The sequence below is a fragment of the Pan paniscus genome, chromosome 6 (genome assembly GCF_029289425.2).
Source record: "Pan paniscus chromosome 6, NHGRI_mPanPan1-v2.0_pri, whole genome shotgun sequence".
Lineage (NCBI taxonomy): Eukaryota > Metazoa > Chordata > Mammalia > Primates > Hominidae > Pan > Pan paniscus.
Window position 1 is genome coordinate 151,505,001 of NC_073255.2, and position 9,949 is coordinate 151,514,949.

Consider the following 9,949-nt stretch of genomic DNA (forward strand, 5'->3'; position numbering starts at 1 on the left):
AAGGGACCTCATAACCTGATTATGGTTATTGCTTTACAAACAGTTTTGACAGAAGGTGGCTGCTAGAGCTTAACATACGTTCCCGTTCCATGTGATGGAACCGGTTCTTGCAAACTAAGCTCATCATTGATTCTTTGCTGAAGTCAGCAAATAGAGTTAGAGAGATACCCAGTCATCTATCACACCAAATAAAAGGACATAACGGCTTTCAAAAGGGTTTTCCCACTTACCCAAAAGGCTTTCTGAAAGCTTCTACCTCTGCAAAAAAAAAAAAAGAAAAAAAAAAAAGAAAAACATTAGAACAATTATGGCAGATTGCATGAAACGTGAGAACGTCACAGTAACTGCTACTTTTCATTATGTTTGTCTTTGGGTCATGATCAACGAACCGGAAGTTTACAATATGGTATTAAAAGAAAGATGGGTATGGTGAAAGATGGTTTTCAGTCATCTAGGATCCTACTGTAAGGATTATCTGAAAGGAAAAATGGGTCTTTCAGGTGCATGTTCAAAAGGCTTTGATGGACTGGAAGTAACTGCGAGAGTTGTACCATCAGGAGGGTGGCCTAAGACTACAATGCTAAAGTATGCATACCTCAGTTAGAAAACTTTTGAAAGGAAGTCTCAGCCACAGAATGCATATACCTGTAGAGTTTTGCATGGGTTTTATATGAATACAATTTTAAAAAATAGCTGCTTGCACATTATACCAGAAAAACCTCCAAAACTGCAATTGCTTTGAAAATAGATTTTAGGTTTTTTGGAGTTTTCTGAAATGCTTGGTCTGTATTTTGATAATTGTGCATATTATGTAAAAATGTTGGTGGACCCATAAATGACCAGACTTTTTCTAAGAAAAATGTTGCTTTAATGCATTTCATGAATTTTTACTCTTATATCATTGCTTGCTAGTAATAGCAAATCTGCTTTTCTGCATCTGCTTTGCGTAGCTATTGTAAGGCTTTGAACTAATGTATGTATTTATTGCTTGAACTTCTGTGCATACCTTATAAAGCATAATGTCTGACAATTTAAATGGCTCATGTATTCTTGCTTCTATCATAAGCTGATTATGGGGACTATGATCTTTTGTATACAGCAAATTTTAAACTGTAGCACAAACATCTGTTTATGTATTGGTGGAATATACCTGTTTTATTTATCTTTTTTGAGGTAAACTAATTTTTGATACTTTTCATTACTGTGTACTATGTTCATACTTTGAATTCTCTGACGTTAGAAGTCATGGTTGAGAATTGTAACAGCTGTTATTCGTTCTGTATTCATGGCTTTCACTGCTGAATAAAATAAAGGACCAAACCTAGGATTTGAAAGAAAACTGTCTACCTCTAACACCAGGGAGTTATCAGATTTTATTTTACATAGTTTTAGTCTACAAAGACACAATTGCTTAAACCTAGTGGGCTTAAGGCTTATATTCTATGTGGTTGGATTCATGGCACAGTTGTACTATTTGAAAATCAATTAAAATTTTATGTGAATGTTACAAGTATTTGGTAGAATTACCACTAACTGGGTTTTCTTTAGATAACTCAGATATGGAGAAAATGTCATCAGCATTCTGTGTCTACAGCTGCTTAACTTCATAAGAATGCATTTCTTTGTGATTAGGGAATCGAAGAATAGTCAGCTAGGAATAGAGCTACAGAAGTACACTTACATAAACCATCCTGGACTTTAATGTCCCTGGGCAGATTCAGTCGCAAAATCCAATATGATATTTTGTAAAGTTTTCAAGTTGGACATTTACATTTTTGAGAATTTTGAGACTTCATCTTACACATGCCAGTATTAACACACATTTGGACAATAGCTTTATTAAGTCTATAAAGCTATTTAAAGGAACATGGCTTACCCTTGTTATTTCACTAGTTCAGGTTGCAAGGAAAGGTTTTTTTTGTCCATGAACACTTGGCATATCTTACTTAGCAAAAAAGAAGGATGTACATTTTACTATAGAATTAATGTATGAACAGTGTGTCACTGCTGTTGGATGTAAAAATGTATATGAAACCATTTCATTCACTTGATTACATTTCTGAAGTATAAATAAAAAAATCTAATTCTTTTTGACCCATTTATAACCAATAGGATTTTATTCTTTCGGAGAGACCATTCTTCCATGCCAGAGCCAAGTCATAAATTTGTATACACATGTCCCACAATTTGTTTAAAATTATTTTCTTAGGGATTGGGGATTCATAAACCAGACCATGCTCAAATGTAGTCAATAAAGATGGAGGCTGCTTGTCAAATGCATTCCATTAAAAACTGTCTTCAGGTTCCAAATTGCTTCCCCACACACTCATCTCATGTTTTCGTGTTTTTATTCTGATACAATTTGACATTATAAATTCTGAACATTAAAAAATGCCAGGGGAAAACATGATTACTCTTTTTAACTTTATGACATTTTTTGCTTTATTGTCTTTTTTTGTTTTGCCTCTGAATATCAGTCACACCCACAGCATCCAGCCATGGTTTAGGGGAATGTGTCAGAGATAGGTAAGTAGCTTCCAAGGAAATGCTTTTTAGGATATTAGGGATCTGTTCCAGACCCATATTAGTGGAAAAAAACAGGCAAGATAGGGCCCCAGCATTAGAAAATTTCACTTCCTACTTTAACCTAACTTCCAAATCTCCTCACAATCAAAAGTAAAAGGAAAATGAATCTGTTGAGAATTTTTTAATTTTATGCATAACTTAATATTTTCTGTCATCCTAGTGAGAGGGTACCTTGAATAAAGGACTTTCCACAGGATTAAAAAATGGCTTTAAAAAGAAGTATGGACATGAGATTAATGTCCTTGAACATTACGTTTTTTTCTTTATCAATTAGTTCAAAGTAAATGATTACCAATGTATCCTGTCCAGCGTATTTTGTTAACTTACTAAGGCTACATAACAAGATGTGAATCTAGTCTGAGCATTTTCTATACTTTAATATAAGGAGAACAATTTAGAGATTAGAAATAACAAGAAATGAGTAAAACTGATTTGGCGGATGTTTTGTACGTAAACCTAAATTCAAACTCATGTGATCCTGTAGTTTAAAACACTTGTTACCCAGATATTTTGTGCTGTTGAATCAATGGAGGATTCAGGTGCTTTGTAAAAAGTTGGTCACTAAATTACTTCTGAATTTTAAAAATAAAATCACAAAACAGATGTCAACTTAAAATCTAACTAAGCAGAGAAGAAATACAGATGGCAAGTCACACTTTAAGTATTTTCTTGAATAAGAGTAATGAAAGCTAAGCATCCAACTCCCTACTGTTTCAAATATTTTACAAAAGGATATTAAGACAAATCCTAATGTTCAAATGCTGGTGAAGGAAAAGATCATAAGCTCTATCTTTTTGCTTTTTTTGTTTGTTTGTTTTTAAACTGCATGGAAAACTGTAAACACCAAGGCACAAGGTAACTATAAGAGACTGTAACTTGAGAAAATAAGACTTGGCTTTACCCACAATTTAACGTACTGTTCCCTTTACCCTCCGTATGTTCAGTCACCATCAACACCGGCTAAATGAAACTGTGTGACACCTGAATAAATGGAAAGACTAGCCATAGTAAAACAAATAAAGAGTTTATAATTTTCTGGGAAATTTGCACCTTACAGGTGATGGCCATATTGCTTAAGCCAATATATACACATAGGCACTCACACACACATGCTCCAGGAAGAAAACAAAATCAGAACCTTAAGCTCCAGATACACATTATCAGTTTCACACTCTGTTGTGAAGGTTCACTTAAAATTCTTTGAATAAATATCAGTCAATCTCTTTTCTAAAGCTGAAGCTGATCTTATCCCTTAACTTCATGGGTTTTCAGTTTCCAGCACTCTTACAGAAAATTAAAACATCCACATTATAAAAATTGTCCCTCCTTTCATATTTGAGGATCATTGGGATCAAAGGTTTGACAGCAAATATTCATGTCCAGAGGTGACGATGAACAGAAAGAAAAAATGAAAAGAGTTATTAAAGAAAATGTTCCTGTTATGACTAGACATGATATGTATTTTTTCAACTCTTCATGTCATGATGATAGCACTGAAGAGGTCATCAATTTGAAAGTGGACTAGCTGTGTGATTCCCTTCTCAGTCACTCGTAGATCCTCGTGTTCAATAGCAATTTGCTATTGCCTGGTGGAAATTGTGTAAAACAGCTTGCAGGTTCCCGTGATAACATCCAGGGATGCTGATGTGAGGCAAAGCCCGTAAGCCACCATTCTCTTCCTCCCTGTGGAGGCAGCGGACAGCCCTGGAGTCATGGGAAATGATGTAGGAAGAACACCTGACCTGGCCTCCCTGCTTTCCTTTAAGTGTACTGATAGGATGCTATAGAAAATGCAACATTTTAAAACTACCAATCCTCTTTTCTCAAATGTGCTGGGGGAAAAAAAACTCACAAGAAGTCTCAGGGAAAAGTCATAAAATTTTAAAAAGACACTTCTAATATAAAGTTATTAAGATCATAAATTCACACATCTTCCATAAGCCAAAAAAATAAGCTTCTTGGAGAACAAAAGCTAAGGAAAATCTGGGCGAGCATCGAGTGAGTCCTTGGAGTTGAACTGTGCACCAGTATTTAAATGTTTTATTTAATGCCCTTCACCAAAGAAAGGAGCTCCTGTACAGTTAATCCACAAGAAACCAAATCAACCCAGCCTCAATAGGGCTGAGGTTCAATAGAAATGTTTCATCGGCAAGTATTAAACCTAGATGTTGAAAGTCTTATAATAATATCAAATGCTTGCTAGGAATGCCATGCATTTGTTTATAGTTTTGAACTCTCTGATAATAGAAATCAGTTAATTTCAAAGTTAATTTAAAAAAAGATTGCAAATAATAAAAGATGAATTTTAAAATCATTTTACAGATGCCACTGTTTTCCCCATAACCACAAAATGGTATGTGAGCCGCCTACAATAATCCAACATTTTTGGTTGTCTCCAGTCTGAGACACCTAGTTCTCAAGTATATTCTCCTTATTTACCACTGTGGAGGATTTGTTTAATACTCATTGTGATGCATAATCAGATAGTTGCGTTATTTGACAATACTTATTTCACCAATACATATCCCATCATTTTAGAAATAGTCTCCACCACAAAATGGAAATATCTCATTAATTCTGCCCTCTGTGTAAATTTAAAACTGTTATTATTAGATAATGAGCATGTCAATAGTTGTCATTTTGCTAAAAGAATAGTCTTGAGCATTAGTATCCTAAAATTTTAGAGGGGGGGCATTTTGACACTAAAATTGTTATTTCTAGCTTTTAGAAAAAAATCACTGGGTCATTTGAAAAGTACATATGATACATAAAATTTGAGAGACAGTCACCTTGGGATCAGGCATTCAAAGAGGCTTCAAGTACTTTGGCAGAATTTAAGTGACTTATTAAGGCTTATTTCCAAAGTATCTAATCAAAATCAGAGGGAAAACGTTTTCATGTTGTGTGCCAAAGAACTCCAAAGTTATGGCTTGAACAGAAGAATTCATTTTTCCTATCTCAGGTGTCAGAAGCAATTACGTTTAAGCCCATTAGGAGGTTAATAGGTAGCAACTTTTTGTTTAGAGATCACTGTAATTAAATCAATAAATTTTGCGTTCTCACTGAATCACAAAAAACATCCACTCACTTGCCTTTTGACTTTTAGGAAGATGCTAACAGTATTGAATAATTCAATATGTTCATGACTGAGCCATAACACAGCGCTTTTTCGTGTGAGGGGATTCCTGTTCCAGCCCAATGAAAAGAGAGTGGTGACAGGGGACTAACAAGCTAGACTGTGTTAGTCACACAAGGTCTAAGAAAAGTAAAATTGAATGTAGGCTCTGTATCTGAACTGCGAAACTGGTTTCATGTCATTTGCCAACACTAACATGGATGCATAGCATCTGCCTGGGGTGCCTGGCACATAATAGAGGCTCAGTAAATACCTGATGATGGGTTCTGAGGCCATACCTTCACTACACAAGAAAAATGTGCCATCATCTACTCGTGACTTCTGCCACGAGGACAGGAAAGGGAGTAAGACAGGAGGTCCACTGATTTTCCAATTCATTTTTGTTTTTTTGATGGCAATGAGAATAGAGGGTTATCAGTGGATAGGGTCTATGAGCTGGGAATAATTTCAGATTGGCATATTAGGCACTAAAAGAAAGTACGTGGAAAGTGTAATCAGTGGAAATTTTCCATTTGGTGAATTTCTGTTACACATAAAGACCCAAATGTTATTACACTTGATAGGTACTCAGGGACTATCCAAAATTATTCCATTCTTAGGGAGCTGAGACACCTGCTAAGTTGCATCCAGGAGGCTCTTTCAGGGACGACTGAAGTCTGACCTGTTTGGGTTATAAGACAAATTCCTTATTCTCTCATTTCTAGCCAAGCCTTTGGATCAGTGTGCAATCTCTGTTTGCCATATAGAAGTGAACTTTGGGAGAAAGCTATGTCTTTCTCAAAATCTTTAGTGTAAATAGTTCCAGTTCAAACAGTTTCCCCTTCTCTAGTACTAAATGAAGAGACCTGGGATGAGAACCCCTGAAACCTCCCTTAATGAAGGGTCTCAGTTGGAATCTGGCTGTGTTTATCTAACCATGTTTCTTAGATCCTGCCTGGATGGAGAGGTAGATGACAAGAATAATTGTCCAAGCAGTAATCTCTGGATACAATGCCTGCTATCCAAACTCCCAGAATCCTGGTTCCTGAGGCCCCCATTCTTGTGCACGTGAGGCCCATGGCATAGCTCACAGCATCCCTCAGACGGCCATGCCAATCCCTCCTCAGCAGTGCAGCCTCCCCTACTCTCCCTGTGCTGCCTGGTGCTACCCAGTGCAGCTACAGAAGGGGTCCCCACTGCCTGCTGATGCCACCCCTCCATCACCACTGGAGTCTCTGGGAAGACTGCCACCATGGGGCCACCCCTTCTGACAAGATCCTGCCCTGCCTCTGCTCCCCGTGTTTCTTCCTGGAATAGAAGAGTCTCCTTCCTGCCTTTGTGTCAAATTGCATTTTGACAAAGGCATTTTGTGGCCAACAGTTGCAAGACAAAATTGATGTTACCCATTTTATCGTAAACATAAAGCTCACTCTCTCTCATTGGGCTTACTCTTTCAGGTTATCACAGCCTCAAACCTTCTCTGATGCTTAAGAGTTTGGCTTCTGTTCTCTTCAAGGCTGGGCTGGATTTGAAGATAACTTGATTAGTTCTAGGTAGAGGAAAAACCCTTAGCTTGTAATAACTTTTTAAATACTACTATGACACCAAGATGCTATCTCTATCTCTTTCTCAACTTAAAAGAGGTGAAAGTCCTTTTCCTATTTAGCATCATGTTTCAGATGTTGGGTGACGACCCTTCCACCTTCTCCCTTCACCATCATCATCACCACCCTCTTGTCAAATGTCTCAGTCATATAAGTCAGCCAATGTCTCCCCTGTGCCTGTTATTAGGCCCTGAGGAAAATAGATTCCTCTCCAACAAGAAACCAACAGTGACAAGTATATCCAAGTCCAACCAACAGAACCAGCTCACTTTAAGTCCCTTTCTGTACTGTTCTAGGGCACATGTGTGTAAGAGGAATTTCTGACCATGCATCACAATTGTCTTGAGAGTGGATGCTAACGTCCCCCTCAGACCTCCTTGCCACTTTTCTTGCTTTTCACCATTCCTCCATGGAGCCATGGGCTCCTCAGGCCGGTTAGGCAGTGTTCAGGTCAAGGGTTAGCAAGGATTTCTTTCCTTGAAACATATTGGATTAGGAGTTTGATTCCAACATGTAGTTGTCCAAACATGTAGTTGGTATATTCAGGAATTAAACTTCAGGAGTTGATATTAGAAGACCTCTTGGCCAGGTGCAGTGGTTCACGCCTATAATCCCAGCACTCTGGGAGGCCGAGGCAGGTGGATCACCTGAGGTTAGGAGTTTGAGACCAGGCTGGCCAACATCATGAAACTCCGACTCTACTAAAAACACGACAACAAAAAAATTAGCTGGGCATGGTGGTGGGTGCCTGTAATCCCAGCTACTTGGGAGGCTGAGGCAGGAAAATTGCTTGAACCCAGAGGGCAGAGGTTGCAGTGAGCCGAGATCATGTCACTGTACTCCAGCCTGGGTGACAGAGCAGGACACTGTCAAAAAAAAAAAAAAAAAAAAAAGAAAGAAAGAGAGAAGGAAAGAAAGAAAGAAAGAAAGAGAGAGAGAGAGTGAGAGAGGAAGGAAGGAAGGAAGGAAGGAAGGAAGGAAGGAAAGAAAAAGAAAAAAGAAGACCTCTTAAAATTCTTCATCTCTCTAGCTGGGATTGCATTTCTAATGTTCAATATGGGGTTTAGGACTGTGGAATGAGAGCCTGCTCTAAGAATCAGGAATTGCATACGACCTAAAGAGAAACAGTCACAAAATCCTAAACAGCAAAACAAGCAAATGTAGCAGGGGAACTTAAAGGACGTTTCAGGCCTTCAGGGTGGGTGGCAGACTGCCACAGGATTTCCCCTATTGCCACTTTTTGGAAAAAGCATACCGGGTAGAAAAAAATTGGTCTCATCCAAGTTAACATGTCTGATTCTAAAAATGGAGTATAATTGAATCAAGGAAGCAAGTCTAGTACATGGGTGGAAGGCATTGAACTAGGTCTCTGGAGATTTATCTTCTACTGTGATTTTTTCACTGATTCAGTGGGTTGCCTTGAATAGATTATTCCGTGTCACAGTTTGCTCATTTGTGTAGAAAAAAATAGTGTTTCAACAGATGTCCTTGAAGGTCCCTTTCAGCTTCAACATCATCTGATTCACTCTCTTAAAAATCTAAACCTGATGACTAAATTCAGTAATCATGATCTAAGAAATTATTTTTTTAAAAGGTAAAAAGAAAGCAAATGTGTGCAGCTTTTGAGAGCTAATCAATATCCAACTTCAATAAATAATGAGTTATTTGTTCTGACTGAGAGAAGCTGAGTTGGAATGAGGAGGCTGGATGGTTTAGAATCACAAATCTTGGTTTCTGAGCTATTTCACCACTAACTGGCTGCGCAGCTATGGGTCATAGTAGCTGGCTGTGCCTCTTTGCATTGAAAGTGCTGTGTGAGAGAGAAAGAACTAGATAAAGGAATGGGATAGGAAATGAAGGCAGGAGGAGGAAAAATCATGGCACACTGGTCTGGGTAGATTCTGAATCCTTCTGTAAAAACCTGAGGCCTTGCGAGTTCGGTAGTTCAGATTACTTAACTGCAGGATAGGGGTGATGAGAATATCTACTTCACAGGGCTTCCTGACAGAAGACTCTGTAAGTCAGTATACTCATTTATTCGACAAATATTTATTTGGTGTTCATGACAAACCAGATCCTTCCATAGGCCCTGGCGAGCATAAGAGTGAACAAAGACCAACAGAAAGCCCTACCCTCAAGGAGCTTGCATCCCAATTAGTATAAAAGGATCACAAGTACATAAGTACCAGGACAAGTGCCTGGCACATAGGAATTGCTCAATAAGTGTTAGCATCATTGTTTTTATTTTTAAGTGAAGGAAGAAATATGTAACCTTTTTAAAATGTAGTCATCAGAAACTTCTTTGCATAGAATTCAACTTTTCTATATCAAAAAGTCGTTCACTTTCTTCTCCATTGTTCTTTATTTCCTATTTTCTTTGGTTTGGTCTCATTAAATATATCCAACTCTTGGGTTGTTTGTCAACTGACAGTAGGGTGATATATTTACCAATCAATTAAAAATATAAAGAAAAAGGATACAAATGGAAATTAGGTTGAAGAAAATGCAGCCCCGTTGCCTCCTCTTTTCCACACAAGGTAGGGTGGCCCATTGATCTCTGCCTGTGATTATCTTTCAATCTAATTCTGTGGCCTACACCAAATATGCATAGCTGGGCTTTCCCTTTTGCTTTTCAAGAGATCAC

At 37.8% G+C, this 9,949-nt stretch overlaps 1 protein-coding gene across 22 annotated transcripts in view; it reads left to right on the forward strand.

Moving 5' to 3' along the window:
- Positions 1-1,327, forward strand: part of FOXP2 (forkhead box P2) — a 608,228-nt gene extending 606,901 nt beyond the window's left edge. For all 22 annotated transcript variants that reach the window (XM_034963386.3, XM_063605582.1, XM_034963391.3 and 19 more), the window contains one exon: positions 1-1,327. This exon is cut by the window's left edge and continues 1,880 nt beyond it. The gene's annotated coding sequence lies outside the window, so the exon portion shown is untranslated.
- Positions 1,328-9,949: the final 8,622 nt, after the last annotated feature.